Source organism: Coptis chinensis, chromosome 8 (genome assembly GCF_015680905.1).
Source record: "Coptis chinensis isolate HL-2020 chromosome 8, ASM1568090v1, whole genome shotgun sequence".
Taxonomy (NCBI): Eukaryota; Viridiplantae; Streptophyta; class Magnoliopsida; order Ranunculales; family Ranunculaceae; genus Coptis; species Coptis chinensis.
Genome location: NC_141463.1, coordinates 43,667,120 through 43,681,939, shown reverse-complemented (window position 1 = coordinate 43,681,939; position 14,820 = coordinate 43,667,120). Strand labels below are relative to the sequence as shown.

The 14,820-nt window shown below is 35.2% G+C and overlaps 2 long non-coding RNA genes across 3 annotated transcripts; one reads left to right on the top strand and one right to left on the bottom strand.

Moving 5' to 3' along the window:
- Window positions 1–213: 213 nt before the first annotated feature.
- Window positions 214–9,303, bottom strand: LOC147481559 (uncharacterized). Its single transcript, XR_015203474.1, has 4 exons — window positions 9,243–9,303; window positions 8,548–8,622; window positions 579–680; window positions 214–321 (listed from the first exon to the last, which is right to left on the bottom strand). It is a non-coding gene; the product is annotated as an uncharacterized LOC147481559 (long non-coding RNA).
- Window positions 2,092–7,911, top strand: LOC147481560 (uncharacterized). 2 transcript variants are annotated; one of them, XR_015204738.1, is made up of 5 exons: window positions 2,092–2,449; window positions 2,613–2,649; window positions 3,929–4,064; window positions 6,142–6,242; window positions 7,654–7,911. It is a non-coding gene; the product is annotated as an uncharacterized LOC147481560 (long non-coding RNA). The 2 variants fall into 2 exon arrangements; XR_015204739.1 differs by lacking the exon at window positions 7,654–7,911 and adding an exon at window positions 7,114–7,152.
- Window positions 9,304–14,820: the final 5,517 nt, after the last annotated feature.

The following is a 14,820-nucleotide window of genomic DNA, read 5'->3' as shown; positions in this document are numbered from 1 at the left end:
GAAATACGTGGGCTTACTGTTTGTTTAGGCCTTATTTTTTGGTTGAGTAGAGCTAGTGATTAAGTCTCAAGTATAACTATTTATATTTTTTTAATATAATGTTGAGGGTACGCCAGGGTGTACCCCAGGACCCCCTGGCTCCGCCACTGCTTGTTTGCATTGTACTTTAACTAAGGTAAGTAGAACAGACAAATTGTTTCGATTGGTAACATAATTAACTATAAAGCTTATTGGTATCCACTTCGAAAATCGTAACAACACTTACTTGGATACATTTACCGTGACCATGTAGGTCAATGTGCAAGCCAACTTTCTGCTTCTCTACAAATGCAAAACAAAACACAAATACAAAGTTTCATTCAGTTAGGTCAGCATTATTTATCAAATTAAATAGCTTATTGGCCTTTAAGCACACACTTCATTAACATGTATAATTTCCGTCTAGTTACTCCTGGAGGCTTTGTGCATGCCCTGATACGAACTTGTTTAATTAAAAAGGTAACTAAGCTTGAAGAATTAGACTAGTTGAATCAACATCCAAGGAATTAAAATTCATGGAAAAAATGAGATATTCTTACCATTTTGGAACTCTTAACACAGAAGGGATGTGAATGGGGTAATGCTACACAATTCAAATGAGCAAGTCCGACTACGCATATTGTTCCTTGAATTACATATACCTAAGAGATAAATAAACAAACATACTCTTTAAAAAAACATACTTCATATAGCAAAAACCTGGATTCACTTGTTGAGTGAAAAGAATACAAGGCAGTACAAAAAACCGAATTACGTGCCACCAACCAACAATTGAGTCAAAGTCAAAAGAATATAAACATAATTAAAGAGCATGCACGCTTGTAGTTACCAAGTTTTCATGTGGTCTTCCTGGTTGATAAACACCTAAGTATTTAATTAAGCATAGCTAGTAGCTCCTTACTATTTCTCCTATGGGCCGAGTCTCACTGATTGATAGATTTTCTTAGCTAATAAACTAAATAACTTAGTTACTGCTTACTACCAAATGACTACTAAACTTTTAATACCCGGCCATTTCAGTTCATTTTAATTTATCATTGTTCCCACTAATCTATACAGCACAAACAAATAACTTTTCCCACACCATTGAAAACTTCATAAAGAGCTATATTAACAAGTAGTACTATGAAGCAGTTTTGGATAGTTGACACTAATGTGCGTATTGCCCAACCTTCGCTAAGGTTTAAATATAATAGAGGTTGAAGCAGTTTTTTGTAGGTCTTAAGGGAGATGAATACTCTAAAAATTCTAATCAGTATCAGTAGACTGCCCTTTTTTGTTGTCCACCAAGTCCGATCCAACATCATTTTAAGTATGGCCACTCATGTCGGTTAAAGAATCCCATTGGTAATTAAGAACTTAAGAACCACATTAAAATGATAAAAATCTAGTCCTAATGAATATGGGCTTAAGTTTTTTGCCATTCTAGATTGGTCGTTGTCAAAAGGGTTTTGGAAACAAGCAAAGACAAAGGATTTGCTAAGCGGAGGAACCAAAAACTACTCAAGTTAATTTAAATACTAGCACATGCAATCTGAGTTGAGCTTGTTAACAAAAAAGTACATATACAAATATGACAAATAAATAGAACGTAAGTAATCAAGAGGAGCACCACTAACCTTGAAAAGTTGGAGGGCGGGACCCCATAGGTTTTTCAAGTTCAACCAAATACATTTTGAATCTTTAAATTTGCTCGCCTATATAATGGGTTTTCCAACATTCATTAAATGCAGCCTACCATTGCTTAAACAAATACTGCATGTAATCCATTACATTAACAGATTAAAAATATTAAAATACAACTCCATGACAAAAGATTTAGTGCATGCCTTGTCAGTTAAGGTCGCACGAGTTCAATAATTATTCAACCAATTAACCTTTGAGGGATAGGCCAAATTAATCGATCGAGGATGACCAAATTGAAGCATTAAAAAGCCCATTAAGTAAGCTACTACAAATACATTAAGCATTCAAGACACACACACCTACCACTTTAGCAAAGTCAGATCACTTTGTATCTGCTTTGGACCTCAAAGTTAGATCACTTCACTACACCAAAACATCAAATTTGTGACACTGGCGTTTTAAGAATTGTGACGGCAAATTGGCATCAGAAATTTTGTGACGAGATTTTGCCGTCAGAAATTGATAAAAACTATCATAAAAATATAAAATTTACACGATTTTAATTCTGGCCTTTATTTTAAAACATAGTGACAGCTAATTGGCATCAGGTCGTTTAGAAAAAAAGAAACAAACTCCAAGTTTTATCGGGTCTCATCTCATCTTCTATCAACACCAGATGACCATCTTTCTTTATCACACTTCTTCTTCATCTTCCATCAACACCGGCGCACCACTGCATCTCCATTTGCAAGGATTCACACTCACATCCACAAAAGGAGATTTGGTATGTTCTCGCTCTCTCTCTCTCAAAACCACTAAATTTCAAAACCCTTAATCTCTTTGATAATTGAAATCAAGGTCGTTCAATCTGGTTATTTTTCTAGTTAAAGGTTCTTATATTTTGATATGGGGTTTCGCCATTCACTGATTTGGGCGTTTCTTCTCAGGTTCGGGTTTCACCCGATGTGGAGTTTCGCTCAGCAGGTAAATTTGATTTTTTTTTTCTTTAAAACATCATTTCGATGAATCCTAATTGACTATCATCCTAGCATAACATGCCTGCAAAAAATAATGAGAAAAGGAAGTGAGCTCTGTTTGATGGGGGTATGTTGTTGACTGTTTTTTCTGAAACGTTGAAGGTCTGACAAAAAGAAATTCTTTTATTAATCTCTACTAATGTGTGTTTAGCTCGTCTGTTTGATACTCTTTTGGATATTGGGTTTTCATATGCAAATTTTGATTATGAAGTGTTGATTAAGAAATATAAGGATATTATATTACCAAGCTCATTCATTTGTTTTATGAAGAATGGTATTAGTCTATATTAATGGGAGATGTTTTAAGTGTCTTTTATTCATTTATAATGTCTTTTGCATCAATTCCAAATGTTATTCTGTGCATTCCTTTATTCCCTTGTAGACAAAGAGTTGTTTGTTGTTGCTTGTGGAATTTTGGGTTTCTAGCTTCAGTTAGAATTGAAAATCCAAAATAGGGTTCAGCGAGGGGAGCCTTTACTGAACTCTTCTTACTAATCTTTCTTTAATTCATCAATTGGTGATCCCATTTCTACTCGGCCCCAAGTGTCATATAATAATGATAATGTTTCTTGCCACAATTCCGTGTGCCACACCCACTAGGTAGTTTTAGCTATTTGCTGTGGGAAAAAAAATTAGTAAACAATCTTTACATGTCACTAATGTTTATGTGGGCTACGGATCCCGTAGAATATGACTCACTGATGTTTATTGGGTATATGCTAGACAATTGGCATTGAATTTTATTTGCAATTGTGTGGGGGTGTTTCTCAGTCTTGATAGTCTACCCACACACTACGCTTAGGCTCTTGTTTACTATCAACAAAGAATTATGTACTGCAAGCATTACTGTGTAAAAGAAACTTTGTTCATGATTTCCCCAGTTTTCGTTATGACAATAGACTCTTATTCTATAAAAGAATGCACTTGAATAAATACTTCACTGCAACATTTTGTATTGTCTCAACTTTCTATGGCGTATTCAAAACAAGTATAATTGCTTTGAAAAATACTCAAGGTGAGTATGTGCTTTTGACCTATTCTTGTAATCCTTTTTTCAAAGTAGTAGCACTAGCTGCGTTCTTGTATAACTTTTTATATTCGAAAAAACGTGTCGATAATGCTTTTAGTGGTTCTGAAAACAGAAAATTATGTGACCGCTTATTATCCTTTCCAAGCAAATATTGCTCTATGTGTTGTTTTCTTACATGGTTGGATATTTGGTGTAGGTTGCTAGCTAGGTGCTTTGATATTATTACTTGACATTTGAGCTGCTTCATTGAACATGGAACACCACAAAAGACCAGAAGATGTAAAGAACACACCACTTGCCAATAAAGGAGCAATATACTACCACTATCAATTGTAAGTTATTTTTTGAATGGTAAGTAATTAATTTTTCGTCCTCTTGGCTACAATGGTAAGTAATTTTTCGAATCATTGTACTTGCAGTGAATGGCGAAACCCCATATCAATCTGGTTATTTTTCTAGTTAAAGGTTCTTATATTTTGATATGGGGTTTCGCCATTCACTGATTTGGGCGTTTCTTCTCAGGTTCGGGTTTCACCCGATGTGGAGTTTAAGCTCAAAGGTAAATTTGATTTTTTTTTTTTTTTAAAACATCATTTGATGAATCCTAATTGACTATCATCCTAGCATAACATGCCTGCAAAAAAATAATGAGAAAAGGAAGTGAGCTCGTTTTGATGGGGGTATGTTGTTGGTTTTTTAAAGCGTTGAAGGTCGACAAAAAGAAATTCTTTTATTAATCTCTACTAATGTGTGTTTAGCTCGTCTGTTTGATACTCTTTTGGATATTGGGTTTTCATATGCAAATTTTGATTATGAAGTGTTGATTAAGAAATATAAGGATATTATATTACCAAGCTCATTCATTTGTTTTATGAAGAATGGTATTAGTCTATATTAATGGGAGATGTTTTAAGTGTCTTTTATTCATTTATAATGTCTTTTGCATCAATTCCAAATGTTATTCTGTGCATTCCTTTATTCCCTTGTAGACAAAGAGTTGTTTGTTGTTGCTTGTGGAATTTTGGGTTTCTAGCCGGTTAGAATTGAAAATCAAAATAGGGTTGCTTTGAGGGAGCCTTTCTTGAACTCTTCTTACTAATCTTTCTTTAATTCATCAATTGGTGATCCCATTTCTACTTTCGGCCCCAAGTGTCATATAATAATGATAATGTTTCTTGCCACAATTCCGTGTGCCACACCCACTAGGTAGTTTTAGCTATTTGATGTGGAAAAAAAAAATTAGTAAACAATCTTTACATGTCACTAATGTTTATGGGCTACGGATCCGTAGAATATGACTCACCGATGTTTACGATGCTAGACAATTGGCATTGAATTTTATTTGCAATTGTGTGGGGGTGTTTCTCGGTCTTGATAGTCTACCCCACACACTACGCTTAGGCTCTTGTTTACTATCAACAAAGAATTATGTATAAAGCAAGCATTCTTGTGTGTAAAAGAAACTTTGTTCATGATTTCCCGTTTTAAGTTATGACAATAGACTCTTATTCTATAAAAGAATGCACTTGAATAAATACTTCTTTGCAACATTTTGTATTGTCTCAACTTTCTATGGCGTATTCAAAACAAGTATAATTGCTTTGAAAAATACTCAAGGTGAGTATGTGCTTTTGACCTATTCTTGTAATCCTTTTTTCAAAGTAGTAGCACTATTTGCGTTCTTGTATAACTTTTATATTGAAAAACGCGTGTCGATAATGCTTTTAGTGGTTAAAGAAAAACAGAAAATTATGTGACCGCTTATTATCCTTTCCAAGCAAATATTGCTCTATGTGTTGTTTTCTTACATGGTTGGATATTTGGTGTAGGTTGCTAGCTAGGTGCTTTGATATTATTACTTGACATTTGAAATTTGCTTCATTGAACATGGAACACCACAAAAGACCGGAAGATGTAAAGAACACACCACTTGCCAATAAAGGAGCAATATACTACCACTATCAATTGTAAGTTATTTTTGAATGGTAAGTAATTAATTTTTAGATCCTCTCTTGGCTACAATGGTAAGTAATTTTTCGAATCATTGTACTTGCAGTTGGTTTTTACTATCAATTGCATAACTTTTAGTTTAGCTTGTTTGTCAAAAGGTATGCATATGCTCCCCCCCCCACTTAGGTAATTGGGAATCAATAGCTTATTCATTGGTACTGGTGATACATACATCATCAGTCCTAGGCATAGCTACCTCTTTTGCTAGATAGGCTAATGGACGAAGATGGATAGGTAGTTTTAACATTAAGCTTTGCACGAGTAGCATCTTGATGTTGAGTCTTGCCCCTTTTGTTGTTTATAGTGGATTAACTCATCTTTCTGTAAGGTAATCTTGTTGTTTTAAGTGGCCCTTTGGCCATGTTTAGTTATTCATTTACCATTTCCTTGAGCATGCAGGTTGTCTGTCACCTTGGTCCATGCAACTACGAAGTAACAAACAATCGCTTGGTTGGCAATGTGGAGTCTTGAAGCACTCCTATACAACTCTTTTTGTCTATGTAACTTCTAAATTCTCACTATTTGCCTTTATTAATGACACCGCACAATTCGTATGAACAATGTGTAAGTTTAGTGGCACAAGTATGTTCTTTTAATTAGAATTGAAGGACTTATTAATTGGCTGAGCATATGATTAATTTATATGGAGTTTGTAAGATATAGGATAGGGGTATGTCTAAAAACTTATTTGATTATGACTATTGAACAAATTATGTGTTTCTCTAGGCCTATTATATTCTTGACCCCTTTAATCTATTTTGCTCTCTTTCGAGAGTGTGTGCTCCACTTTGCGTAAACTCCAAATGTAGAACCCCGTATATTTGGATTAGGAAGTAAACATCTTATGGGCTTTGAGGGGCCTTAAGTTGGTTTTAGTTTAAAGACCCCCATTAGCATAGAATGTTGAGTGATGGGCCCGACCCAACTAATTGGGATTAACTTGATCTTTCGAACCCAATCCGGAGTACAAAACGGATAAGGTAAGAAACCCCTAGACCCATCTCATTATCTATCTTCTTCTTCTAGAAGATAGACCCATTTCAGTTCATTTAGGGGGTGAAAACCATGTGATACCTCGCCAAGATATTAAGACGGGACCAAGATTATTAGGACGACCGAGTTTTGGAGCTTTGGATGCTATAATTTACCTTTTCTTGCTGTAAATCTTAGGCAAATCTCCTCTACTCGTTAGTCCCATTCTTCCTTGTCTTGTAGATTTGTAGTAGTAATTATTTCGTTCATTTTTATGCGCTCTTGAGATACTTTGTTGAATTAGATTTCCTTGGTTTAACTAACATTTTTATTGGTTGAATTATTAACTATCTTAGGTTGTTATATACTGAATTATATGAATTCATCATACTATCTTAGGTCCTATTTCTAGGTATGGCAAGATCTACTAGAAAGCAGACCAAAAGCGGTTTGGAGAAAGGTTCCGACTATGCCAAGAAAAGATGGAGATTTTTCGGTAGCATTCTTGAAAAGGTGACATTCAAATCTTTATGTTTTTAAAACTTTCAAGAAACATTCAATCTCTGAACAACCCCTAGACTTTAACCTTATTTTCTTTTTTATTGGTCTTTGTCAATCAACTCGCCAACGAGATGAGTTCACTCTCAACGCTTATGCGGTCAAAAACTTAACAACAATACCAAAAGCTTGGGAATTATATGTACAACGTTGTTATCTGTCTCTTTTCTTGAGTCGACGCATTATGGTATATGTGTACAATAATGAGGAGGAGGTGGCAGATTATGTCATAGCAATGGTTCTTTTAGTTTGTATCTAAGTTATTATGAATAGCCTACAAGGAACTCTTTCAGGTTAGATACAAGTCCTAGAGTTTAGTGCTTGACCATCTTTTCTTTTTCCAAGAAAGTTTTGAATTGACGGGGCCTGTGTAATGTGCAGGTATTGCTAGAGGAACTGGCTGGCAGCATCTGGGTGCCTATGTCAACCTCCGAGCATTTTTTCTATTGTTGTGCACAAGAATATTAGCCACAATTCCTTGACCGAGCCAATTGGCGCTATATGTTCTCTAGTTTGCAGAATACAAAACAAATGTATGATGAATTTTTTTGTATTATTTTTTGCTCATAGATGAACTTGAATACTTAATATGTGATCTTGAGTTGTAGTCGAGTGATTACATTAATTAAAATGGTATGTTGGTAGATTTTTATATATATTTTTTGTGTTAATCATTTTGTGATACATGCTTTGTCAAATTTTGGTGTTTGGTGTTTTTGTGGTTGTATTTATGCAGGTGATTTAAGGGGGAGAAAAAAGAAAAACAGGATGGCAACCAAAAACCAAAGTTATTTTTTTTCAATTAAATGATATTTTGTGGCCTTTGTTTCGTCACTAATTATTAAAAAGGGCTGTCATAAATAACTGACGCCAACAAGCCGTCACAAATATTTGTGACGCCAGAATTCCGTCACAAAAAAAAAGTGACACCACAGGGCCATCACAAATTACTGACGCCAAAATGGCGTCACAAATATTTGTGACGCCACAGTGCCGTCACAAAAAAAAGTGACACAAATTGAGACGCCAAATTTTTGACGCCACATAGCCGTCACAAAAAATAATTGTGACGCCAAATAGCCGTCACAAATTTGCTGTTTTGGTGTAGTGCTTGGTGGGGAAAAGAAAACATCTTAAGCTAAGAAACCAATTCAGGTTGGTACCAAAGGAAAAATCCAATATATACGATCAATCGAAAAATAAAGAACAACAATCTGTAGGTTAGGCAGTGCATCGATACCCCATATGCTTAGTTAGTGTAACACTCTAACTTACCATGTGCAATTTACAGGAACAACAAAGCACCACAGACCAGGTGTATGTAGTATGCTTTGCATTTGCAAGATATTCCTACAACATTCAACAACTTTTGGGTTATTCTCAATTTAAATAGGATTAGTGGTACTCTCGGTCAATCTGCCCCCAATGAATAAACTTGAAACGAAATAACCATCACGTCCTAACAACTTAATTTCACAAAGTAAACTATGAATGGATTGAAACTTTACAAAAATAAATAAATAAACATACTATTGAAGGTGAAAGTGTTCATCTTTACAAAGGGGAAGCTACCCAATCCAAATTACAAGTATTATGTTTAGATTCAAAGTGTTCAAATCATTGAAAAGTGTCATGGCTACTAAAGGAGAACTAACACGTACCATGTGCTCCTTCACATATATTTCTACAAGAGTTCCCCCACTAGAAAATAGCACAAAAGCACTTCAAATTTAACAAAGAAACTTGGATAAATTCCATAATTTTTTAATGAGTTTCTTTTCAACCAAATTTAAGAAGGAATAATTGGATCTAGAAGGTATATTTAAAATAAAATTTTGAACTTCAGAGATTGAGGCATACTTTGATTCGATGGCATATGGTAGACATAAAATACACGAACAAATGATGAAAGGGATAAGGATATATGGGAGTAAATCAATCAGAAATAAAAGGGTTAAAAAGATATTTACGTTTCTTACAGAAGCAATCTCGATTTGATGGCGGTTCCGACTTCTAATCGCATCAACCATCAAAATTCCTTTCTCAAATTTTGCTTTTAGGGGTTTCAATTTTCTATTTTCACCATAGTTAACGAGTTCACGCTTCTAAATAAGTTATATACTTTGCTGATTCTGTCACATGTGTGAACTTTTAAGTGCCCGGTTTACCCACGTGTGAAGTCGAGATAGTGTTTACTGGGTTCTAGGGATCGCGTGCAAGCACTAAACGCAATTGAAATAGAAACCGTACAAGTAAATAATAGCGTTAACTATGCCCTACCCAATGCCTATTTTTTGGATAGCGTGTTTTTATAAATGCGATTAAACAAATGCTATCTATTGACTTTTTTGTAGTAGTGCTTGCTCTTTCTGTTTTCCTTGGCGGCCATTTAGATTATCCTAGTGCTGAGTAAAAGATGTGTTTTTGGAATAGTTGACACCATTAAGGAGCTGATGTACAACTTGGATATGAGTAATGGAATGGTCAGAAATTTTAGTTAAGATGATAGTATAGCTGGACATTTTGTAATGTATGCCCTGTTAGTTTACTTTCATAAGTGCCACCTGAGGAGGTCAAGTTTGTACCGGTTGAGTGGTTTTGTCAAATATTATGAATTGTTACTAGTAATAAAGATAATAATGAATTCTGATAATTTAGCAAAATAAAACAAAATAAGAAAATAAGAAAATCCTTGTTTTCCTAACTTAGATGTGATGACTATGATTGTAAGACTTAAAACTGAGATGCTTCCTTACCTTAGGCATTTCTCACCAAGCACCCTCAGTTTGTGTAGAGAAAAATGTGTTTTTTTCTCTTTCACGTGTCAGGCGCGCCCCGCCCTCACTTTTGCCTAGACAAGGGCGCCATCATCATGCCTTGGTGGACCTCCGGCGATTATTAAGCCCGCCCTCTCTTTTGCTTGTATATCGGCCGCTCGCGCCCAATCAGATTGCAGCAAGAATTTGTTTTGAATTTTTTGGAAACAGTATAAAAACAAGTTTTTTCTGTAAAACTTAACCTAACCAAAACCAAGAAAGAGAGAGATTGTAAGAGAGCAATTCTTTGTAAGTTGAGTGTTCATTCTGTGTGAGTGAATTGAGAGCTCTTGTAATCTATTACTCCAGACATCTAGTAAAGCTTAGAACTTACAGTGTGGACATAAGCAAGTTGCCGAACCATGATATATCTTTGTCTTGTGGTGTGTTCTTCTTTTGCATTATTATCTTTACTTTATATGCTTGTTATTTGATATTGAAAAGTGTTGGGATATTGTTTGGAGGGTGTTGAAGTCTTGTCTAGTGAGAATGATCAATTCTTGTGTATGATTGGTCTATTTGTTGTGGATAACGTTGTTTCCGTATTGTTCTATTCACAACAGTTTGCAAAGAATGATTTATACATTACAGGAGAATCATAAGATGGGCACCACATTCCTGCCTCTGCTGCGCGTGTTCACCAAGGAGACAACACTAAAGAGGGATTTATATAAACCTGAAGGTATTCGCTTTGTTTCCTATTTGGTCTCAACTTTCTTAATTGAGCTTACACAAACAAAACTTGATTGAATAGGGTTTTGCAATTGGCAATGGACTTACTGATTCTGCTATCCACTACAAAGCATACACTGATCATGCGTAGGATGGGATGTGAGTAATGAGCCTCAATACAAGAGTATCAATAAGATCCTTCCAGTGTGTGAATTAGCAACATAGCTTTGTGGTACTTCTCTAATTACTTTTCACTTTTTCTTTCTTTGTTTTTATCTTTTTACAATTCCATCTTTATAGTTTTTCTTTATATGTATCGAGTTTCCATCATATTTGTAACACATTTGGATGAATTTGGCTGTGTACTTATCAGGTTGCAATGATGTGTTGCGCTGTCTCCTATAATGAACTAGAGCCATCCTTTATTGTTACAAGACTGGAAGTGTTTATTCAGCACTGATGGTAAAATCACTTGCTATGCACCACCATATTCCAGAGTATCATGGGCCTTGCTCGAAACGTAAATGTAAGGAAACTTGGATATATCCATCAAACTTGAGAATAGACATGTCTTGAGTATATTGATTGAGTAATGAAAAAACATTAAAAATAGCTATTCAGATTAACTTTAACTATTTAGAAGCAGCTTGCCTCTGAGGTGTGGCTTTTTGAATCAAGGGAGCCTTGTGATTTGAGTTACTGGTGCTTGGACCACTTTTGGAGATTGGCTAGTAGAAACTGGCCTTGTACTCAACAGATTCTCTACAATATACTACATGTCTATATGATGTTTGCACACTGCAGTATTATGATATCAGCTAGGAGTGTTGGTGACATGTGCTATGATTTCTCAAACTTGGGAGAAATTCTTGAATCAGAGGTCTGAGGGATGATGCTCTTGGAGTACGGAACAATGATTTTGTCTCGTGTAGCCCAACAGCGTATCGCCCATGTTAATGGACTGGATAGGAATCTTGAGGTTCGCATCCCTACTCTTCTTGGGGATGGAATCAAAGAGATTGACAAAATTGCTCGAGGATATGACTCCAAGATTGAATCAGCTGGATATGTCCTAGACACAACACATCACACATCTCGACTCTTGTCAGTATTTTTGGTAATCAAATTATGGTCATGGTGTTCCATGATTAGGGTACCACCTTTTTCCCAACGTTCCAATTTTTAAAAAAACTAATATATGTACAATTTTTTCAAAAACCTTTTTCCCAAACTTGGTTTCGATAGTACAATATTCAGATCGGAGTTGAGTTTACACAAGTTCGTTCCTGTCCGATTCTTGTTTTTTTCACCGAATCATGTGGGCTTGTAAGTTGAAAATCTACATATCTTAACCTTCCATTTTATATATACTAACACTAAATCATAACCTAAACCACAACCAAATCAAAATGATTTAGTGTCGAGGTTATGTTTAGTAGTTATACTATACTTCATCAACATGTTTGAAATGCTGACTGTCGTGGGCAAATATCGTCACCCCAATATTCCAGCTCAAATACTACGATATATCGATAATTGGTATTACAGTTTGTATATTGCAGGTTTAAGGCGGGAAAAAGAGGGAAAAGAAGAAAATAGACACGGGGCAGTTAGTGATTGGTGAAGGCTATTCTCAAAGTACTATATAAAGTCTGGAAAGAGAAAAAAAGATTCATTCCAAATCATTACAGAAAAATCTGTAAAACTAAAACAAGAGAGAGAATATTGTAACCGATGTTGTTATTCAATAACAAAACTCATTTTTAGCTAGATTCGATCTTTATTTTTCATCTTTAGCAGTTCATTCTTGTTAATCTTAGCTAGTTTCTCTTGATCACTACACTGAACTTTGGACAAAAGGAATATAAATTTATTAACATATTGAAAGTCGTAGAATGGTAGACTATGGTTTTCTTGCAGATTACTTATAGTCTCCCTTCTTTACCTCCAACCAAAGAATTGAAAACTAGGTATATGGTGTGAATGATTCATAATTGTTTTATATCATCTTCAATTTCAATTTCCCTCCAATATCACAATCTTTTGTTCATTGCATAATAATATAACATATTTATCCTAACCCAAAACTAAACCACCTTTTATACAGAGAAGTTAGCGTGTCTCATACTCTCATAAAGAATCCATGTGTCGTTATGTTGATTGCATATCATTTGAACACTGTAAAACCATTTCTAACAGTTACAACTTACAACTTACAGGGGCATAATAGCTGGACCCAATTAACCCCGCTAGATGAGCCAATTAAGAGTTCCCCCCACTAGATGGGAAATTAGGGTCTCCCCCCTAAACACACGGTCAATTTGGTTTGACCGCTAACTTTCAAGTCAAACAACTGAAAATGACATAAATTCCCCCACCTAATTAAAATTGAACATTTTCTTTTTGAAAACAATGAGGGCATTTGTGTAATTTTCAATTGTTTGACTTGCAAGTTAACGGTCAAACCAAGTTGACTGTGTGTTTAGGGGGGAGACCCTAATTTCCCATCTAGTGGGGGGGGGGGGGGAGGAGAGTAATACTAGTTAACCCTAAAAAGAAAAACATTTACAAGGGCCTAATAGCCCAATCCAATTTTCAAAGGTTCACTTAACTCTAACTTTATAACTAACTTGAGTGCGAATTTGTTTCACACGATCAATCAGGTGTTTGTTAACCCTCCAATTTATTGCTCCATGTGTCCAATTCAAAAGCAGAGAAAGGTAGCTGATAAATATAAAATTGAATAGTTTACCAACGAAATGAACGATGAACTCATAACGCAAGTAAAACTACAAACTATTTACGTGTATATATTTATCAAGGTTTCTACTCTCAATTCTATCGAAATAGAGTGGAGTAACAAATTCGTTCCACTCCTAGTCCTTCCGCATGCTGTGTTATCACGTGTAATTACTCTACTTAAGGTCTAATGAGAGATTTACGAAAAGGCAACTAGACTACGATGCAACTACCCACAAGATGCACTAGTCAACTATTAGGACAACTAAGGGAATGCTACGTTGATTCAATGATAAGGAGTTAGAGGGGGATTGATTCCACCTTAACTCGACTTAATCCTATTAACGATGAATCATCGTAATCCGAATTGAACTGCTTCGCAGAACAATTGGTTCTTCCTAATCCCTAATTACACATGGCATTTCTACCAATTCATAACTAGCATGTGAACGATTAAACCCATTCTCATGGTGAACTAATCATTTCTAGAGTGGAAAGGAAATTACGATGATTCTACGATAGTTGGAATCAAGCTTTCATCAAGGCTTCTCAACCCCCTCTAATGGAGGTTTAGTCGAGAATCATCACGCAATCATTTCCGATTAAAGTTAAACTAAACATGATATAAATAATTGAAATTTACTAATCTAAATTAAACAATAATTAAAATCTAATTAATAACTAAGAATTGAATAACAAGTAGTAAATGAATAAGATCTAACACAAATGTAAATGACAAGAATCGAAATTTAACAACTAGCTATTTTATTAATCAAACTAATTAAGAGTAATAATTCTAATAGTTTAATCTAAAACAAGAATTGGATTTAAAATTAAACTTAATTAAAATAATTAAATCTAGATCTAGAAGCTATTCTAATGGCTACTTTCTATTCTAAGCTCCTTTATTTTCTAACCTAAAAATCTACTATTCTCTACTAAAAAATCTACCATTAACAAAGAGCTAAGCTTTTGTTTTTATACTTTCAGATCCAAAAATCGTGCATGGGCTTGGAGCCATGTTTTGGGCCAGACAATCAGGCCCAAAACCCAATTCTTTCAGTCCAAAAAGGTCTCTTCAATTGCAGTTGGCTTCAACAGACTTTTCGTCCACTTCTGCTCCTCTGATTGGATCACAGCTTAGACCATTGGAAAGCTCTTTCCGAGCCGGTCGTTTTGACATAAGGTAGGCCCCATTCCGAGGTCTGAGTCCAAAGATATGGCCTTCGGAAGTTCTGACGACTTTGTGTCTTTCATTTACGCCGCGTCGACTTTTCAGCTTTTGACCGGGCTTTAGAAAGGCTTTGTCTTCTTGAATCTT